A 19,547-nucleotide genomic window follows, 5' to 3' on the forward strand; every position below is an offset into this window, starting at 1 on the left:
GCCTAGTTCAGTGCTTAGAAAAGGGATTCTGGTACCAGAGTATCCAGAATGAACCCCTGGCTTTGCCGCCTCTTAGCTGTGGGATCTTGGGAAATGTAGTAGGTAATCTGTACTTGAGTTTCTGCATCTGTAAAATGGGGATGATGCTAAAAATACCAGCCCCACGGGATATGTTGTAAGGGGATCTTGTGACTTAGCACGTGTTTGGCACCTATGATAGTGCCGGCATTTAGCAGGTGCCCAGCCCATGTTGGCCATATTGATTGACCTGAGGGCTTCACAGGTAGTAACCTCTTAATCTTCAGAACAAGTAGTTAAATGCATATTATCATCATCCCCATTTTACAGAGGGTTTAACTGGAGCAGATGGGTTAACTGGTCCAAGAGCACACATGGAAAGTGGCACAGCAGAATTCAAACACAGGCAGGCTCTGCTCGGAGCTCATACTTCATTGTCTGATACAGTTACCCACCATTTAGTCCGCCTGGCATTCTCTTCCAGACCCACGGAGCCGTTGCTTTTGAATGGTTTTACTTCCTCAAATACAGATGTGAAGATGGGTCTAAGTTTAAAATGAGGCTTTCTGTGCTTCCTGAGTCATGGAGCTGTGGCGCCTTATCCTGGGCTGTCTTCACTCTTCCAACTGTACAGAACCTTGACCTTCCCATGAACGTCCCAGCCCCTTCCTGCCTCTGGTAATTTGCAGGAGGCTGCCAGCAAGACTTCAGTTACAAAATGTATCTCTGTGCAGAGGCTCGTCCTCACGGTCTGCTGGCCATCTCCCGACATTTGCCCTTTCTCCCTTGTCATGTTCCTTTTTTAGAAAAGACTCATCCCCAATGCTGATTACTTCACGCTTTATTTATATCTGTAAGAGTTGGCCTCTTTCACAGAGATCACACCCCGGGTCCCTATGAGCATGAATCAGAGGACCACACAGGGACGGAGAGGTGGCAATGCCTGGCCCCAAAGGAAGGAGGGGCACAATTTGACATAGGGTTCATTTTGGAGGAATTTATTCAGATGCTGCCTAGAGCCAGGGCTGGGAATAAATGAGGAAGAAGTTCCCAGCCTGGTCTTATAGTCTAACATGGTAGGCAGATGCATAGTAGGTCCCAGGGTGTGATCCAAGTGCCACATGGAGGGTGTGTGGAGGTCAGGGAAGCCTTCCCGGAGGAGGAGACCCTGAGCTGAGTCAGACCCAGGTTTGAACCAGAGCATCATCACTCCCTAACTGTGTAAGATCATCAGCCTCTCTGCGTTCTTCCTTCACTAGCTAAATAGGACTGTTGTGAAAATGAAATGTGCACCATTCGTGGCACCCAAGGGTTGCCCTGTAAATCACAGCAGGTGGTGCCGTTGTGAATATGGCACCCACCATTAATAAAAATGGTTGCTTCCTAATGATGTATCCTCCTCATGTCATATTCAGAGGTTACATTCACTTCCAGTAGCAAATTCCAGCCTACGTGCAAATACAGCTCTTTAAAAATATGATTATATAGAGAGGAGCAAGCTTTTTAAAAGAGGTTATAAATTGATTTTGTCTCGAACCATTTTGTGCAGCTCTGGCACTGGCTGTCTCCCACTTTCCTCTCCATGAGCATGCCATGAGCCCCATTAAATATTTGGGGATTTGCAGAATTGGAATCAGACTTTTCATCCCCAATGCCGACTTGCTTCTTGATAGCAACAATGATGTTTCCTGCACCTTTAACGCATTATCAGGGATGTGTAATTATGACAGTGGTGGAACATTCTTGGCTCCCTGGGATCACTTCCTAGTGATGATTCTTTTATACGAGTGCCATTATTTCTCCACAGAGTACAACTGAGCGAGCCAAGTTACTGAGACATAAATGGTGTAAGCATGTCATTGCATTAAATGGACATTTCCCCCCCATGGCATTTAATAATTTATACCTTAAAGAAGACAAGTAGCTGCCTGGCTAGCTAATTAAAAATACTAGATCTCACAGATGAGAAGTATGGTTCTTATTAAAGTGTCCATTTGCTACCTTGACAGTTTCTAAGAAGCAAATGTTTCTACTGCTCCAGATATAAAGAAACAGAGTTACTCAGCCATAGGAATCCACTTTGGAAAACAAATGAATCCAGGAGACTCCCTTGTGATGACACAGCCCTTGGTGCAAAATCAGATGATGAAGTGGAGTACCAGCAGAAAGAGTGCAGTTCCCATTAAATAAGGGAACTGGAACCTTCTTGGTGCCAATAGCAGCCTCTGGTCCACACATTCCCCCTGGTTTCTTAAGGAAGGGGTTTGTTGGACATAAGTTCCGGGCATCCCCTCATCGAGCTCAGGACTTCACTCAGGAGCAGCTCTCTGACAAGGCAGACCCACGTGACAGCTCGAAGGACCACCAGTCATGCGTGTTGTGGGATGCAGTCACCTGCCTCTGTTCCTTCCCTCAAATCCTCTAGTGATGGTCAAGGGACAAAAACAGTTTAAAAAAGAAAGGCTTAAGTCCCCAAAGATAAAGAGACTAAGCCAGGAGACTGCCACAGAGAGAGAAGGCCACGAGCATTGGGAGACAGCACTGCGTGGTCACCAGCCTCGCAAACTCAGGAAGCTGAGAAGCCAGCTGCGCAGACCCTGAGTGCAGAAGGTTTGCAGCGGCGCTTCAGGGACCAAAACCACAGGTGCAGTTGGGGCCTCCGAAAGAGAAAAACACACCTGAGAGCTGGGAGCTGGCCTGGAGCCCACAACCAGGCTGTGCTATTCTGTTCAACAGAAGCAGTTGCACAGAACACCTCCATCAGACAAGGCCACCCTGTGATGTAATAGATGAAGATAACAACAGGACAGTTCCTGAACATACCTGAGCAGTGACAGGAACTGGAACACTGCCCCAACCTGAAGAATAACCCAGAAACCCCACTCTTTCCTGACTAAAGCAAATGACAGAGGCTTCGGAGACAGCATTAGCCCACTTTATGCCCTGCAACTCCTAGATGAAATGCATTGTCATCACAGGATTATTCCTCCTTGCCATAGTGTTCCCAATCCAGAGGGAACTGCTGCTCCCTGGGCTCTCCTCCATACTACCTAACTCAAGTCCAAATCAGACCCTAAGTCCCTCCTAACATTCATGGTGATACCCACATTTCTCCATGGTCAGCCCCTCTCAACGCAATAAGATGGTAAACCCAGGTGTGCTCCAAGTGGTCTCTGGTGAACACCAACAGGCCCTGGGCCTCACCCACTGTCCCACCCCAGTGCCAGCAGTCAGGGGTGGCAGGAAGCCTCCAAGAGATTGCCCCAGGGGCACTGTGTCCAGAGGAGCATGGGGCCCTGCTGAGGAAGAGGTGTATTCTCCAAAACAGGGACATTAAATGAGTGATGACATCACAGGGGACTCCCAGCCTCTCACCTGGCTCTCAGAAAAGACAAAGCAAAGAGGGAAAGAGAATCTCACAGGAAGCAGAGACAATGGCAAGAATGTCTACAGCAGAAGCCTGTTCTTTAACAAATACTTTCCAAGAACAAAATAAGAGTGGGAAGGAAGTTATACAATAAAAGAGATTTAAGAGCTTTATCAACCAATAGCAAAGTGTGGACTTTATTTGGATTCTAGTTTAAACACACCACAAAAATAAAACCATTTATGAATAACCAGGCAAAGATGGATATTGACTGTATCTTTGATGACATGAGAAAATTGTAAAAAAGGTTTATATATGATTATTTGGATTATATTTACATTAAAAATTCCTTATCTTTCAGAGATACTATGAGAATAAGTACAGCTGAAATGCTTTGAATTCTGGAATTTGCCTTAAAATAATCCTCTGGGGGATGGGGTAAAGATGAACGGGGCTGCACAAAGGGAGGTGTATAGAGGTTTATCATTTAATTAGATCTAGTTTTGTATATGTTTGAAATTTTCCACAATAGAAAATGAGCACAAACAAGAACAAAAAACTCTGAAAGGTAAACTTTCTTTCTTTCTTTCTTTTTTAAAAGATTTTATTTTTAAGTAATGTCTATACCCAATGTGCAGCTTGAACTCACAACTCGAAGATCTAGCATTACATACTCTACTGACTGAGCCAGCCAAGTACTCCAAGGTAACTTTCTTTAACTTCACAAAAATGCCTCCGTTTATCCGGACTTGCCCTAAAACCTCAAGCCAGGAAGATCCAGGGTAGTCCATCCTCAAAGTCTGCAGATACAGAAAACAAGGCTTTAGAAAGCTCTTTGAAAATGGCATAAACTTTATCAAGGATGGCAAAGCAGGGAGGTAAGAGAACAATCCCAAACACAGTTGTACACTGCTGTCTCTCCTCCTCCCGCTTCTCTGCCCCCACTCTTCAGTGAGCTTGTGCCATCTGCAGACAAAGCTCCTTCCATAACCCAGAAATCACCTTGCTTGTCAGCTTGGCTGGGGTCCTGGAGGGCAAAATGCAGCCAGTGGCCATATCAGATTTGGCCTGGGTGGAAGAAGGTAGCTTGCCTTTGATGCAAGGGAGGGGACAGAAATGCCCTCCACTGATCTGGGTGATGAGTGGCAGGTGGGCATTGGGAAGGAGAGGGTAACTCCATCTGTGGTACCTGAATTGTTGGCAGAATGAAGAATGGGGCAGGATTTGACTCCTGGAGGCAAAGACACTGGAGCTCAGGGGTTTTCCTAGCTATGATTTCAGCACCGAGGACAGCTCTCAGTACTGCCCTTGGATCCTTGTAGGGATGAATGAGAAGTAAGCAAAATGCGACACCCTATGACAAAAACCAAGTGCTGAGATTGTGGCTAAAGAGTGGGGATGGAGGGAATAAATTTCTGTGGAAGATGGCAGGGAGACCATGGAAGATGTCCCCAGGAAGGAGAAATTTAAGCTAAGTCCTGAAGAATGAGACCTGGGGAAGAGCATTTCAGATGAGAAGACCAACGTGTGCATAAACCCCAAGTCAGGAGAGGTGTACCATGGTGAGAGCAGAGGAGGACAGGATGACTGGGGCCCTGGGAGGGCACATGATGAACCTAGAACATGGAAAGAACCTGGACATAGGGCCTTTTAGACCAGGGTAAAGAGCTTCTAGTTTAATTCTGAGTACTATGGGAAGCATTTGGAAGGTTTAAGTCATGGAGTAATATGATTTGATTTACATTTTCAGAAAAGTCAGTTTGGCTATTGCGTAAAGAATAAACCATAGAGAGCAGAGGATACAGGAGGCCAGTGGTCTGGATAAGAGATGGAGATGGCTGTTTGGATAAGGAGGATGAATTAGAGGTAGCGAGAAATGGCTGGATATAAGTGACCATTGGAGAGACAGCCAACCAGGTGTGGAGATAAATTGGATTTGGATAGAGGAAACCCCTGACTTCTGGATAGAAGGATGGTGTTTTAATTCACAGAGGTGAAGAAAACAGAACAGGTTTTGAGGGGAAAATTATGAGTTCAGAGTTAAATGCATTGTGTATGAAAAGTTGATTGGATGACCAGGTGGAGATGTGAAGGAGGCATCACTATAAGTCCAGAGGTAGAGTTTGAATGGGCAGCTGTCACAGCACAGGGGGGATTAAAATCTAGAGAGGTTAGAGGACACACAGAGATGAAAACAGAGCAGGAGGGAGAATGTTTGAGGAGGCAGGGCTCTGACTTGGCCCTACGTGCCTTCTTCAATGCCTCTCACTCTTGCCGGCAAGACCCTCTGCACTTCAGCCAACCTGCTGGGACTCCTGAGACTGGAACACACCATTTCTGCTAGAGCCTCTTCACTTATGCTCTGCTTCTTCTGCCTACAATGCACCCTCCCCATCCCCCACCCTAGTCTTCTAGGCTTTTCTTAATTCTGGCCATCCTTTTAAGACCCAGCCCACTCTGCGTTGATGTTCCTCTGGGGGCAAGCATCTCATCCTCCACCTCTGGCTGGCTCTGTGTTGAAAACCAGACCTAACCTGCCTCTCATACATTTTCCAGGTAGGCATTGCACCTGCATCTGTGGCACCCCCACAAACCATAGAGTATGTGAATCAAGCTCTTCAAGTGCCCTCCTAAAGCCCCTCACTGTATTTGAGGTAAAGGGGAACCCCCATCCCCATATTCAGGCCTTTTATGCCCCAGATGAAGGTGTGGATAAGAGTCACAGGGCTTTTGGGCAAATCCTGCATCATGGGCTTGCATCCCATTCTGAAACATGGCAGCAATATGGTGCCTCTGCCCTAACTTTTAAATATCCCCACTTACCAAGCTTTGTTTCTAAAGCAGGAAGGGATTGGGAGATGATGTTGGCCTTCATGTGGGCCCTGGAGCAGGGGCGGGATTTAGAAGGGGAGTGACATTTCAAAAAAATTTTTTTTAAAGGGGCACCTGGTGGTTCAGTCAGTTTAGCATCTGACTCTGGGTTTCAGCTCAGGTCATGGTCTCATGGTTTATGGGATCAAGCCCCACATCTGGTTCTGAGCTGACTACATGGAGCCTAGTTGGGGTTCTGTTTCTCTCTTCCTCTCTCTCTACCCCTCCCCCCACAGAAGGTGCTCTCTCTCGGTCTCTCAAAATAAGTAAACATTGACAAAATTTTTTAAAAATTTTAAAAAAAGGAAGGGAGGAAGAAAGGAGAACAATAGTGGAGGATAGGAGGCCATGGGGTAGGAAACTCTGGGCATTGGCATCTGGCGCTATTTCACTGCTTCTCTTTTTGACAAAAAGAATGCTTTGCCTCAGGCATGTCAGAATGGGCAAGTGTTCCTTTTATTTACCAACTAAGATAGACAGAGGTTCTTCAGGCTTTCTTTTGGAGCCTCATTCTAAGTGTGGTGACTGGACTTCCGGGTGGGATGAGCCCGAGAGCCAGAGACGAAGCTGTCCAGGATTGTGGCAGGCAGCAGGGAGCCAGTATGGGTACTAGTGGAGAGGAGGGGTATCACAAGAGCCCTGTGAGGTGAAAACCTGGGAAGGGGCTAGAGGCTGAGAAATCAGTCAAATGCTCCTCTTGCCATCTTGGGGGAAGGCTGAAACCTTGGGGTGTCCGCAGGATCGGAGCAGCTGCTGGGCCTGAGGCCCCAGGTATCTCCTAGGAGGCGTGGGTCCGAGGCTGAAGGAGAGGAGTGGGTAGAGATCCCTGTGGGGAGGTTTCTCAGAGTTGGGAGAGGGAGGAAGTGTGCAGGGAACAGGACAGATCCCTAGTCTCATTTAGCTGCTTTTGTTTGCTACTTTGGGCTACATGAAGAGAAATCATGTAGGCCGTTGTTGGAGGAGGCCACCAGTGCTGGCCAGCCCAAGGCTGACAAACAAGACAGAAAGAGGCCCACAGTTACCCAGGGCTGGGCCAGTTGCTTCCCGTGGTGTGCTGGTACATGGTTAGCAACTGCCTCTTGGAAGAGAAGGGGGACCGGTTTGTAAATGCTCCCACTGGGGCCAGTTTTAAGCCACCAGCATAACTTGGCTGAATCCCACTCTATAGTCCTTCCACCATGGCTGTGAATGAGCTCAAGGAAACAGTAATAAAACAATAATGAAGTAATGAGTTTTGACTATATTTTATCTTCATTTTTAATACATTTTGTTTGCTTATAAGTTTACATAATTGAGTTTTTAATAATGATTGTTGAGGAACTGGCTTGCAAATTTCCTAAAAACTTAATCATCACCTCTGAGAGGTGGTCCCAGCTGGTCCCAGTGCCGCTGGCTCATGTGGAGTAGGTCTGGCCATTGCAATGGGGGTCCCCCTTCTGGCGGCGCTCTCCCGCAGGCCACCGCAGCCTCCCAAGGTTAGAAGCCGGGAGACACGACTGGCTGACTTCTAAGAAGAGCTCAGACCTACAACAGCTGGGCCAGCCTATGAGATGAGCACCTTTTCCGTAATGCAGGTCCAGGAACTGTCTGATTTTTTAACCAAAAACAACAACAATGAACGAATTTAAAACTTGCGTTTGCAAGTGTCATCTGAGCTGGAACGGCTACAAGACAATGTATCCGTGTTAAAATTAAAGTGAAAATTAAGCACACGTCACCCTATTAGTCAGCGTTTTAAGGCTGTATTATTGCGAAGTTCAGAAAAAGAGTTAAAGAATCTATTTAAATGCAAATGTGCCATAAAACCGACTAACGGCAATGCATCTCCGAAATGCTCTCAGCCCTTCTTTCAGCAGACTCGTTCATAATAGCGTTGGTAGTTTTCCTTCAACTTGGGGAATAATATCTCAGAGAAATCCTGTGTTGGTGGAGTGCAGCTGTGTGATTACCTGGGGTGGGGGAGGTGCGGGAGGAGGGATCTGGGGCTCCTGCGGGGGCGGAGTCTGCACTCATGCCCCTGCACCCTCCGGGACTGGGTGAGCGACACAGAAGCCTAGCTTGGCATCATCAGGCAGGGCTTAGGGCTTCTGCCTGGAGTTGTCCTCCCCCGGCCCTGCTGGTGGCCGTGCTCCAGAGCAGCCGAAGCTGGCCAGGGGACAGTGTGGTGCCCTGACCCAAGGACTGAATGAGATACTCCTCAAAAGGAGGCCAGCACAGCACTTGACTCAGAGGGAGTAAACTGCCGGTGTTGCCCACTCACCCTTCTGCCCCACTCAGAAAGGAGGCAGGGAGGTGACAGACCCTCACTGAGCCCCTGCGCTGGGCCAGGTGCCAGTCTCATCCTCACAATGGCCCTCTTGAGGAGGCCTTGTTGCCCTGACTTGACAGAGGCTGAGAAGAGGGGACAGAGCAGTGGGTGGTCGTTGACTTTGGGCTTATGTGGGAGCACCTGCCCAGCCCACCCTGGGTGTGGAGAGGACTAGGGCATCAGGCAGCTGTGGCAGAGCTTGGTGGTGAGCCTGGCCTGGTGTTGGGTGAAGCTAACTGCTTCTTCCCATCAGGGCCGGGGCCACTCTGGGAGCCACTGGGGATCCCAAGGTATATTTAAAAGCCCATGATCATACTTGGCCCTGCGTCCTCAAAGACTGTGTACTTGAAAGCCCCTCAAACTCCCAGAACAATGCAAGAATTCCCTTGTTCAAGGTAGGCTCTGTCAGGGAGCAGGCAAAGCCCACCTGGCACAGCTCACCTCATCGCCATCACAGAACCGTGGGCACCTCAAAGTAGGACCATGGTCCCGGCCCCAGGACCGGGGCCCAGCCCATGTGCGCAAGCAGTAGAAATGTTTGGAAACTGCTATACAGGCATATAATATGTATAGGGGTAGAATTTCTAGGTATTATCATTTTAAAATAAGATTAACATTTACGTAGCTCTTTTTACTTTGGTTTATTTGGAGTCATTCAGAATTTGGTTTGCGTGACCCTATGCTAAGGTGAGTTGTTCTCTCCCCTCCCCTAAGGACCCCCTCCCTGCAGGACTCATGAGTGGATGCCCTTGGGAAGCAGGAATGCAGGGCTGTGAAAACCTCCACTTCTGTTCTTCCTCTGTCTGGGGGACACCATGAGAGTGGGAAGGGTTTGGGTCTGGGATTGCTTTTCTGCCTGGGAGAAGGGGCCAGAGCCAGGGCCACTGAGGGGGCTGAAAGTGGGAAAGTGGGGCTCAGGGCTTAGAGTAAATTGGTTCAGGCAGGGAGCATCCATGTGGTTCAACTCTTGGGAATCCAGCCCTGCGGTGGCCTTCAGAGGACCGACTGCAGAGGAGGGGCCCCCGGAGGGAGGGGGATAACACCTCACAAGGAAGCATGAGAAGCTGTCACCTAGGGAGAGCCTGCCCTGCACCAGACACATGCACTGTTCTATGTGATCTTCCCTCTGGCCATCTCTGTTTGCTGACACCATAATCTTGAATAGACAAAATATTCAGGAATGCACTAAAAACCAAAACTAATTAATGAGGTTAGCAAAATTACAGAATATGAGATCAATACACCAAAAAATATAAACTGTACATACAAGATACCAAAAAGAATTGTACTTGTATATACTTGGAATGAATAATCCAGAAGTGAAATTAAGAAAACAATTACATCTATAATAGCATTGAAAAAATAAAACAGGACTAAATTTAAGAAGTACAAGCCCTGAACACTGAAAACTGTAGAACATTATTGAAAGAAATGAAAAAAAACTAAATAAATGAAGATTTAATATGTTTAAGATGGCCATACTCCCTAATTAGCCTACAGATTCAGCACGATCTCTGTATCATTTCAAGTGCCTTTTTGGCACTTGGAACTTGATAAGCTGAACTTGAAATTCATCTGAACATGCAAGGGGGCTACGACAGCCAAAACAAAGCGGAAAGCAGAGGATCACACTTGCCCATTTCACATTTCCTGCACGGCTACTGTAGTAACCGTCTGGGTGGCTCAGTCAGTGATGTTGGCTCAGGTCATGATCTCATGGTCATGAGATCAAGTCCCATGTCAGATTCCTGGTTGGGATTCTCTCTCTCTCCCCCTCTCTGTCCTCTCTTGCCCATGCGTGCATGCTCTCTCTCTCTCTCTCAAAATAAATATATATTTTTTAAAAGGCTACAATATCAAGGAAGTGTGTTGCTGGCATAAGAATAGACATACAAACCAGTGAAATAGAACTGAGAGTCCAAAATTAAACTCATATTCACATTTATAGTCAATAGATTTTCAACAAGGGTGCCAAGACAATTTAATGGGGAAAGAAGTCTTTTCAGCAACTGGATATTCATATACAGAAGAACACTTCCTGAGACTTACATATGTAAAAATTAACTCAAATGGATCCTAGACCTAAATGTTCAAGCTCAAACTACAAAACTCGTAGAGAGCTCTTTTTTCCTGTCCGGCTGCTTGAAGCTCAGCTGCCATCACGAGTGACACAGTAACTCTCCAGACCAGGAAGTTCATAACCAACCAACTACTTCCGTGGAAGCAAATGGTCTTTGATGATCTTCACTCTGGAAAGGCAACAGTACCTGAGACAGATTTTTGGGGAAAACTAGCCAAAATGTACAAGACCACACCAGATGCCATTTTTGTATTTGGATTCACAACCCATTTTGGGGGTGGCAAGACAACTGGCTTTGGCATGATTTAGGATTCCTTGGATGATACAAAGAAAAACGAACCCAAACATAGACTTGCAAGACATGGCCTGTGTGAGAGGAAACAGACCACAAGAAAACAGCAAAAGGAATGAAAAAACAGAATGAAGACAGTCAAGGGGGTGGCAAAAGCCAGGGTTGCTGCTAGCAACAAGTGAGCTGGAGACTGGACCACAGAAGGAGTAAAGATTCTGCAGTGACTTTGCTATGACTGTGCCAATTTTTCAGGAGAGGGTTAATAAACTAAGAACTTTATGTGAAAAAAACTCTTAGGAAAAAGATATAGATATAAACATTCATGATCCTGATTAGAACAAGCATTCTTAGATATGACACCAAAAGCATAAGCAATGAAAGAAAAAAGATAAAACAAACTTCATCAAAATTAAACTTTTACGCTTCAGAGGATACCACCAGGAAAGTAAAAAGGCAACTTACAGAAGAGAAGAAAATACTTATATATCTGATAAGGGACTTGAATCTAGACTATATAAGGAACACTTACAATTCAATAATAAAAAGACAACTTAATTTTAAATAGGCAAAGGATCTGAATAGACAGTTCCCCACAGAAGATTACAGATGGCCAATAAACGGTTGAAAAGAGGCCTTAACATCATTAGCCATCAGGGAACTGCAAATTTAAATCATGGGCTGCTACTTCACATTCATTAGGATGACTGGAATTTTTTAAAAGACAGAAAATAACAATTGTTGGTGGGAGTGTCAATGGTATAGCTACTTTGGAAAAGTCTGGAAATTCCTCAGAAAAATAAACATGTGGGGCACCTGGGTGGCTCAGTCAGTTGAGTGTCTGACCAGCTCAGGTCGTGATCTCGAGGTCTACAGGTTTGAGCCCCGTGTTGGGCTCTGTGCTGACAGCTCAGAGCCTGGAGCCTTCTTTGGATTCTGTGTCTCCCTCTCTCTCTGCCCCTCTTCTGCTCTCTCTCCCCCTCTCTCAAAAATAAATATTTTAAAGAGATAAACATACAGTTACCATGTGACCCAGCAATTTCATTAATACGCCCAAGAGAAATGAATACATATGTCCACAAAACAACTTGTATACAAATGTGTGTAGGTATATTATTCATAATAACCAAAAAGGGGAAACAACCAGTGTCTACCAACTAATCAGTCAAATATGCTGTATCCATATTATTTGACCATAAAAGGAACTGAAGTACTGACCCATATACTATAATATAGATGAACCTTGAATATATTATGGTAAGAGAAAGAAACCAGTCACAAAGACTACATGTTATATGATTCCATTCATATGAAATGTTCAGAATAGGCAAATCCATAGAGAAAAAGTAAATTAACGGTGGTCTTGGGCTGGCCTTTTGGGGGAAATAGGAAGTGATTGCTAATGGGTACGGGGTTTCTTTTTGGGGTGATGAGAATGTTCAAAAATTTTTTTAATGTTTATTTTTGAGAGACAGAGTGTGACTAGGGGAGGGGCAGAGAGGAGGAGACACAGAATCCAAAGCAGGCTCCAGGCTCCAAGCTGTCACCACGAGCCCCACGTGGGGCTCAAACTCATAAACTGCAATATCATGACCTGAGTCAAAGTTGGACACTTGACCGACTGAGCCACCCAGATGCCCCGAGAATGTTTTAAAATTGAGAGTTATCTGTTTTGTGATGAGTTTTGTGAATTTTTTGAGTTTTGATAGATTGTGGGTTTTGACATTTTGGTCCATTTCATGTACTTTACCACATTCATTTGCATAGAGATGTCATTGTTTTAACGTCTATGAAATCTGTAGTTACATTTTCCTTTTCCATTCCTGAATTGGTAATTTCTGTCTTCTTTCCTTTTCTGTTTATTAGTCTGACTAGAGAAAATCAAGTTTACTGGTCTTTCAAAGGACCGCTTTTTGGTTTCATTGATTTTCTGGGTTTTTGTTTCCAATTTTATTAATAACTACTATTCATTGTTTCCTTCCTCCTACTTGTTTGAGTTTATTTTGCCCTCTCCACCTACCCAGTTTCTTATAGGGAAGCTTATATGATTGCTTTGAGATATTTCTCGTTTTGTAATATAAACACTGAATGCAGTAAACTCCTCTCCCACTTTAGCTACATCCCACAAATGTTATGTATTAATTTTCTTTCAGTTTAATATATTTTCTAATTTCCTTTGAGATTTCTTTTGGAAAAACGTCATTTGTTTCCTAGTGTTTGGAGAATTTTCAGTTCTCCTCCTGTTATTGATTTATAGTTTAATTCCATTATAGTCAGAAAGCATATTTTATATGATTTAAATCCTTTTGAATTTGTTACAGTTTGATTTATGACTCACAGTATGGTCTGTCTCATTAAACGTTCCATGTGCACTTAAAAAGAATGTGTAGTCTGCTGCTGTTGTGTGGAATATTCTATAAATATCAATTAATTCAAGTTAGTTGGTGGTGTTCTCTTCTCTTTGCTGATTTTCTGTCTTTTATTTCTATATATGACTTAGAGAAGACAGTTGCAGTTTCCAAGCATAATAGTGGCTGTATCTACTCCTTTTCTGCTCTGACAATTTTTGCTTCTTATATTTTGAAATTCTATTCTTGGGTATTATACATTTAGAATTATTATGTCTTCTTGGTGAATTGATTCCTCAATCAGTATGAAATGTCTCTTTAACACGTAATTTTCTTTGCTCTGAAGTTTACTGTGATATTCATATGGTCACCCTTGCTTTGTTTTGGTTGGGGCTTCCATGTTGTAATTTTTTTTCATACTTTTTCTTTTTCATAATATTTTATGGAGTTTCTTTAGACAGGGTGTACTTGAGTCACTTTTTTTTTTAAATAGTTTATTGTCAAATTGGTTTCCACACAAAACCCAGTGTTCTTCCCCATAAGTGCTGTCCTCCATCACCACCATCTCTTTTCCCCCCTCCCCCTTCCCCTTCAACCCTCAGTTCATTTTCAGTATTCAATAGTCTCTCAAGTTTTGCATCCTTCTCTCTCTTGGGTCACTTTTTATTTTTTTATTTTTATTTATTTTAATTTATTTTTTATTTTTTTTAATGTTATATTTATTTTTGATACAGAAGAGACAGAGCATGAGAGGGGGAGGGTCAGAGAGAGAAGGAGACACAGAATCTGAAACAGGCTCCAGGCTCTGAGCTGGCTGTCAGCACAGAGCCTGACGCAGGGCTTGAACCCATGAACATGAGATCTGACCTGAGCCGAAGTCGGAGGCTTAACCGACTGAGCCACCCAGGCCCCCCTTGGGTCACTTTTTAAAAATCCATGCTGTCGATCTCTTTTATTGGTATGTTTACTTCATTTACATTTAATGTAATTATTGATATATTTGGATCTAGACCATGATTTTATTATTTTTTTCTATTTATTCCCTCTATTTTTCATTTTTGTTTCTCCTTTCCTATCTTTGTTAGGGTTAAACTTTTTGTGTGTGTTTTTGGCATTTCATTTTTAAGTTATCTAATATATTTTTGACATTATCTTTTTTTAATGTTTATTTTTGAGAGAGAGAGAGAGAGAGAGAGAGAGTGAATGAGGGAGGGACAGAAAGAGAGGGAGACACAGAATCCAAAGCAGGCTCCAGACTCTGAGCTGGCAGCACTGAGCCCCACACAGGGCTCGAACTCACCAACTGTGAGATCATGACCTGAGCTGAAGTCGGACTCTTAACCAACAGAGCCACCCAGGCACCCCTATTTTTGACATTATCTTAGGTGTTGGGGAAGACTATCCTCCTTGAGCATCTGCTCTCCTACATCTCCTACTGTGTGTGCCAAAAGTGCAAACCCTGACCACTCTTTTACCTGGCCACTTTTCAGCATTTGGCATGGGTGCCAAAAGCACCAAAAACTGCAGGTTGGAATGTGGTGGCCAATGGAGGGGAAGAAACCCCAGGGCACAGGCACCAGAAACTGGGAAGAAGAAGTGCCCATGCTCAGGTATAGACCTTAAAGGCAGGGAGAAAAGAAGCTGAACTTGTTTCCTTTGCTTTGCTTCTACTGTTCTCCCTGGGCTAGCCTCCACCATTTCCTGCGCTCCCAGAGCTCCCAGCCAGGGGATAGCCTGGTCTCCTGGTAATAAGGACTTTGCATTCCCTGACTTATATGCATATTAGACTCCTTGATCCATGTTCTTATGGAGAAAAAGACTCTTAAATTCAACTGATGGGGTTTTGGTGAAAGAAAGGTAGGGAAGGAAAGCCTAAGTGGCCTTGTGGGTGGGGCCCTGTGGGCCATTTGCTTTCCCATTGTGGCTTCCCCTGCTGAAGGATAGTAAGATTCCATGTGTTCTGTGTCTGCACTTTCCCTCCCCTAAGTATCAGAGGGGATTCTCCCATCCGGAAGTGCTGCATGTACAAAAATACGAGTGGTTCGTGTAGACTGCAACTTCCCCTTCACCCTTTCCTCCCTAAACCCTCCCCCGTGGTCCAGCAGAGACAATACAGAATTCCAGCAATAGAAAGAGAAATTGGTTTTCATTAAAGATTTAATGGCTGCCCAAACACTCAAGGGCATTTCCTAGTATAACAGTGCCACCTGGTGGGCAAGCCACCAAGTACACTTTTTGTTTGTTTTATTTGAGGAAGTTATTAGCGAGCTCTTGTTGAAACTGCATGCTTGGTCCCTGGGTGCCTTGTAACACGATGACCTGACCTCCCCATTTTGGGGTCGATCAACTCAGACTCAATGACTGGCAAGGTGAGAAGGGCCCAACAGGCCTCTCTGTTCCGTAGGAATGGCAAGTCAAGAGCCAGTGGGCCTGGCCTTACCGAATGCCTGTTTTATATAAAGAAGTGGCAGCAATGTGCCTTTTGGGAAACGGTGCTCCCCACCACAGCCCCCAAAGCAAGCTGCTGAATTAGTGGGGCTCTTGATTCATGAAGATTCCCCCTAAATTCCTGGGCCTGGTTCTCTGGCAGTTTAGCTAAATTGATGGCATCTATACCACCATTGCACCACCTCCATAAAACAGAAAGTGACAAGGATTGGTCACTCAGGGCAGAACTCACTACAGTCCTTATCTCCCTGGCCAGGACTCCCCTTCATGAACCTTGTTATTTGTTTACTGACTGAGCTGTCGCCATCTGGCCTGCTGCAGGGAAGACTCTGGGTTGGCAGATTACAGGCACCCTTCTGTGGGACAGCAAATTTTGGGAACAAATCACTTCTGCTGGTGGGACAGTCGTGTCATTGATGCAGATGCTCTCAGTAAGGATTCTCTGGTGAAACCAACTAGAGTCAAAGTGCTGTTCGGGCCTTCATGACCCACACCACAGCCATCACTGCCCTGTCCACATGTAGGTTTCAGACCAGAGCTGTGCTTCAGGGCCCTGTTCATGCTGTTCTCTCCACCTGGAATGTTCTTTCTTCTGCTCTTTACCTAGCCGACTCATTCTCATTCTTTGGGCCTCTGCTTAAATCTCACTTCCTCCAGGAAGCCTGTCTACTGCTCCGCACCTGCTGAGCTCCGATGGTGGCCTCCACAGAATTTTGTAGTTTCTTCTCTTGGTCCTTCAAAGTAATTGTTAACTTAATCATTTGCAGCTGCTTAATTCATACCAGTTTCCTCTTCTAGACAATGAGAACACGGGGGCAGCATCCACACATGTCTGCTTGTTGCTAAGGTCAGTCAGCAGACTTGTAGGGAGAAGGTGGTCTGTGCCCACCATTGCGTTGGGCTCCGAGAGTCCTAAAGACAAGGTGTGGCCTTTGCCCACTATTCTTTGCTTGTTGTCTCCACAAATGCTGGGGCCCAGTGGCAACCGCCTGCCAGCCAGGAGGTGGGTCTAGCTGTGAGAGGATGTGTGCAAAGTGGAGAGAAGGGGCCAGTGGCAGAAAGGAAGTCACAACCAGGCTGGAACCTGGGCCTGACGGTCAGGGCTGGACTTAAAAGTAGAGGCAGACCCTGCCCAGATCCTTTGGAGACCCTAAGGATCGGGGAGTTCCAACGTGGGCCCTGCTGGTGTTTGCCACCATCATGTGGGCTGTAGTGAGCCAGGCTGCCTGGTGCTCTTCTAGCAACCTCCAGAGGACCATCAGGTCTGATGGGAGCAAGAGGCCCAGAGCTAAGGCTCTATGCCATATTTCCAATACTGTGGCCTCTTAGGCCAGAGTGAGCCTTGAGACTTACCCTGGGACCACTGACTTGGGGAAGTGACGGGCCAGGCTGTCTGCTTGGACGCCCCCTGTGCTCCTCAGGGAGCACCTCGAGGAAGAGGTACCCAGATGGGGAGGCTGCTTTGGCCAGCTCCTTCATCATCCCCGGTTTTCTGCTCTCCAAACTTCCTCCTGCCTTTCAACCTTCCTGGAGACTCAGGGTCCTTGTTTTCTGCAGAGGAGGCTGGCCTGGACAGGCTTGCCCATTGCGTCCATCAGTATTTCCCACAGAGGGCGCTCTGCTCACAGACTCTGCCGTCTTCCTCGTGCATCCCTGGCTGTAGTCACCTCTGGGGGGAGCACAGGGAAACGAGAGATCTGTCTAAATGTGTCTAAGTCAGAGTTTCACACACCTGTGTGATCGGTACCCACTTCCCACAGAACACCTTTTATAATTGTGAGCAACCCTGACTGGGAAACTCCTGAAGAAACATTTTCCATTTTAGCCCAGCTTGTAGTAGGTGCTCACTATATGTTTCCTAAACAGATGGATGCTTGAAGAGGTTGTGCCTTCCCCCCATCACTATCTTGGCTTCTCCAGCTCACCCTCCTCTCCACCCCAGATCTGACTCCTCTGGCCCTGAGTGCATGCTCCCCTGGGGTCTGCGCACGGGCTGCATGGGGCCTGACGCATCCAAACCTCCCCAGGAGCCTGGATCAGCTGCTCATTGTGAAGCCAAGGAGAAACCTCCTTTAGGGAAAAAGGGAGGTGGGGAGTCCAGCTTCCATTAAAGCAAAGCCTAGCGGGGTGCCGGAGCGGCTCAGTTCTTTGAGCACCCAACTTCTGCTCAGGTCATGATCTTGAGGTTCATGAGTTGGAGCCCTGTGTTGGGCTCTGTGCTGACAGCGCAGAGCCTGGAGCCTGCTTCAAGTTCTGCGTCTCCCTCCCTCCCTCTCTCTCTCTCTCTCTCTCTCTCTCTCTCTCTCTGCCCCTCTCCTGCTCTCTCTCTCAAAAATAAATAAAATTAAGAAAAAAACAAGAGCATAGAAAATGCCATCAGGATTGGTTAAACACATTTCTCTCTCTTTATAATGTTTACTTATTTTGAGAGCGAGAGAGCACATGCACATTCTCAAGTAGGGGAGGGGCAGAGAGAGAGGGAGCAAGAGAATCCCCAGCAGGCTCCGTGGTGGGACTCAGTCTCACAAATGAACGATGAGATCATGACCGAGCCGAAATCAAGAGTCAGATGCTTAACTGACTGAGCCGCCCAGGTGCCCCTGAACACACTTCTTGAGGAATGACTGTGTACCAGGCGCTGCATGGTTGCTTCTGGACACAATTTCTGCTCTGAGAACTTCTCAAATCTCTCGGAGGTACATTATTTGATCCACGAATGACCTGTCCCATCTGCTTGCCCTACTCTGGCTCACAGACGACCATTTCTATCCATGGACCATACCCGGGCTCTCAGTCAGTGCTGAGGGGGATGGGGTCAGAGTCAGAAAAGGCAAACACGATATCACGCCGTGTGGCCAGAGCTTGGGGACAGAGGCAGCAGGTGGCTGCGGCTCCTGTGGTCTGCACAGCTCCTCCAGCCCCACAGAGGCCTCGCTTTCCACTAAAAATAGGTGCAGAGCCGTGAAACCCTCACTTCTTGACATTTCAGAAGCAGTTCTAGTCATTTCAGTAGACATTAGCTCTAACGAAGTGACTAGAATCCAATGTCTGGCAATGTCTGTCCGTAATTAAAGCTGGTATTCCCTGGCAAATTCATTCCTGTTAGAAGCAAATTATTCTGAAATAATAATACTCCCATCAAGTAAATTGTTTATTCCCAGTGGATTCAGAGACATTCATAGGTGGGTTACTGTGAGCAGTAATGGTCCCCAGCACAGAAATCCAAGGTCTTTGTCAACGTGACAAGTAACATGCAGCACTCTGGGGTGGGGGCGGGGTGCTGCCTGGTCCTCCTGCAGTCCTCAGGAAGGGTGCTGGGGCTGGGGTGTCCAGGCGTAACTAACAGCCCTGGGCCTCACTGAGAGGGTTCCCCAGCAGGCCAGGCTGTGGTCCTTTTAGCTGGGTGTTTTCAAATGTAGGGGAAAACGTATGTTTTAATGGAAAGTATGAATTGTTTAGATCACACTCCTTGGGAATTATCTGATGCTTGCCTTTTATTGCCAAAGTGCTATTTTATAATTATAAATTGTAGAGGTGCCTGGGTGGCTCAGTCAGTTAATCGTCTGGCTCTTGATTTAGGCTTAAGTCATGATCTCACGGTTGGTAAGATTGAGCCCTACATCAGGTCCTCCGCAGACAGCATGAGCCTGCTTGGGATTCTCTCTCCTGCTCTCGCTGCCCTCTACCTGCCTGTTCACTTGCCCTCTCTCCAAATAAACTAATTAATTAATTAATTAGTTTAAAAATTATTATAAATTGTACATGCTGATAGTGCAACATAATTCTTATCCACAGACATGCAAATGAATTCTCTCTGC

The 19,547-nt window shown here is 45.9% G+C and overlaps 1 pseudogene; it reads left to right on the forward strand.

The window, feature by feature from the left end:
- The first annotated feature begins 4,944 nt into the window (after window positions 1-4,944).
- On the forward strand, window positions 4,945-11,118 carry LOC115277402 (annotated as a pseudogene).
- Window positions 11,119-19,547: the final 8,429 nt, after the last annotated feature.

Source organism: Suricata suricatta, chromosome 14 (assembly GCF_006229205.1).
Source record: "Suricata suricatta isolate VVHF042 chromosome 14, meerkat_22Aug2017_6uvM2_HiC, whole genome shotgun sequence".
Classification (NCBI taxonomy): domain Eukaryota; kingdom Metazoa; phylum Chordata; class Mammalia; order Carnivora; family Herpestidae; genus Suricata; species Suricata suricatta.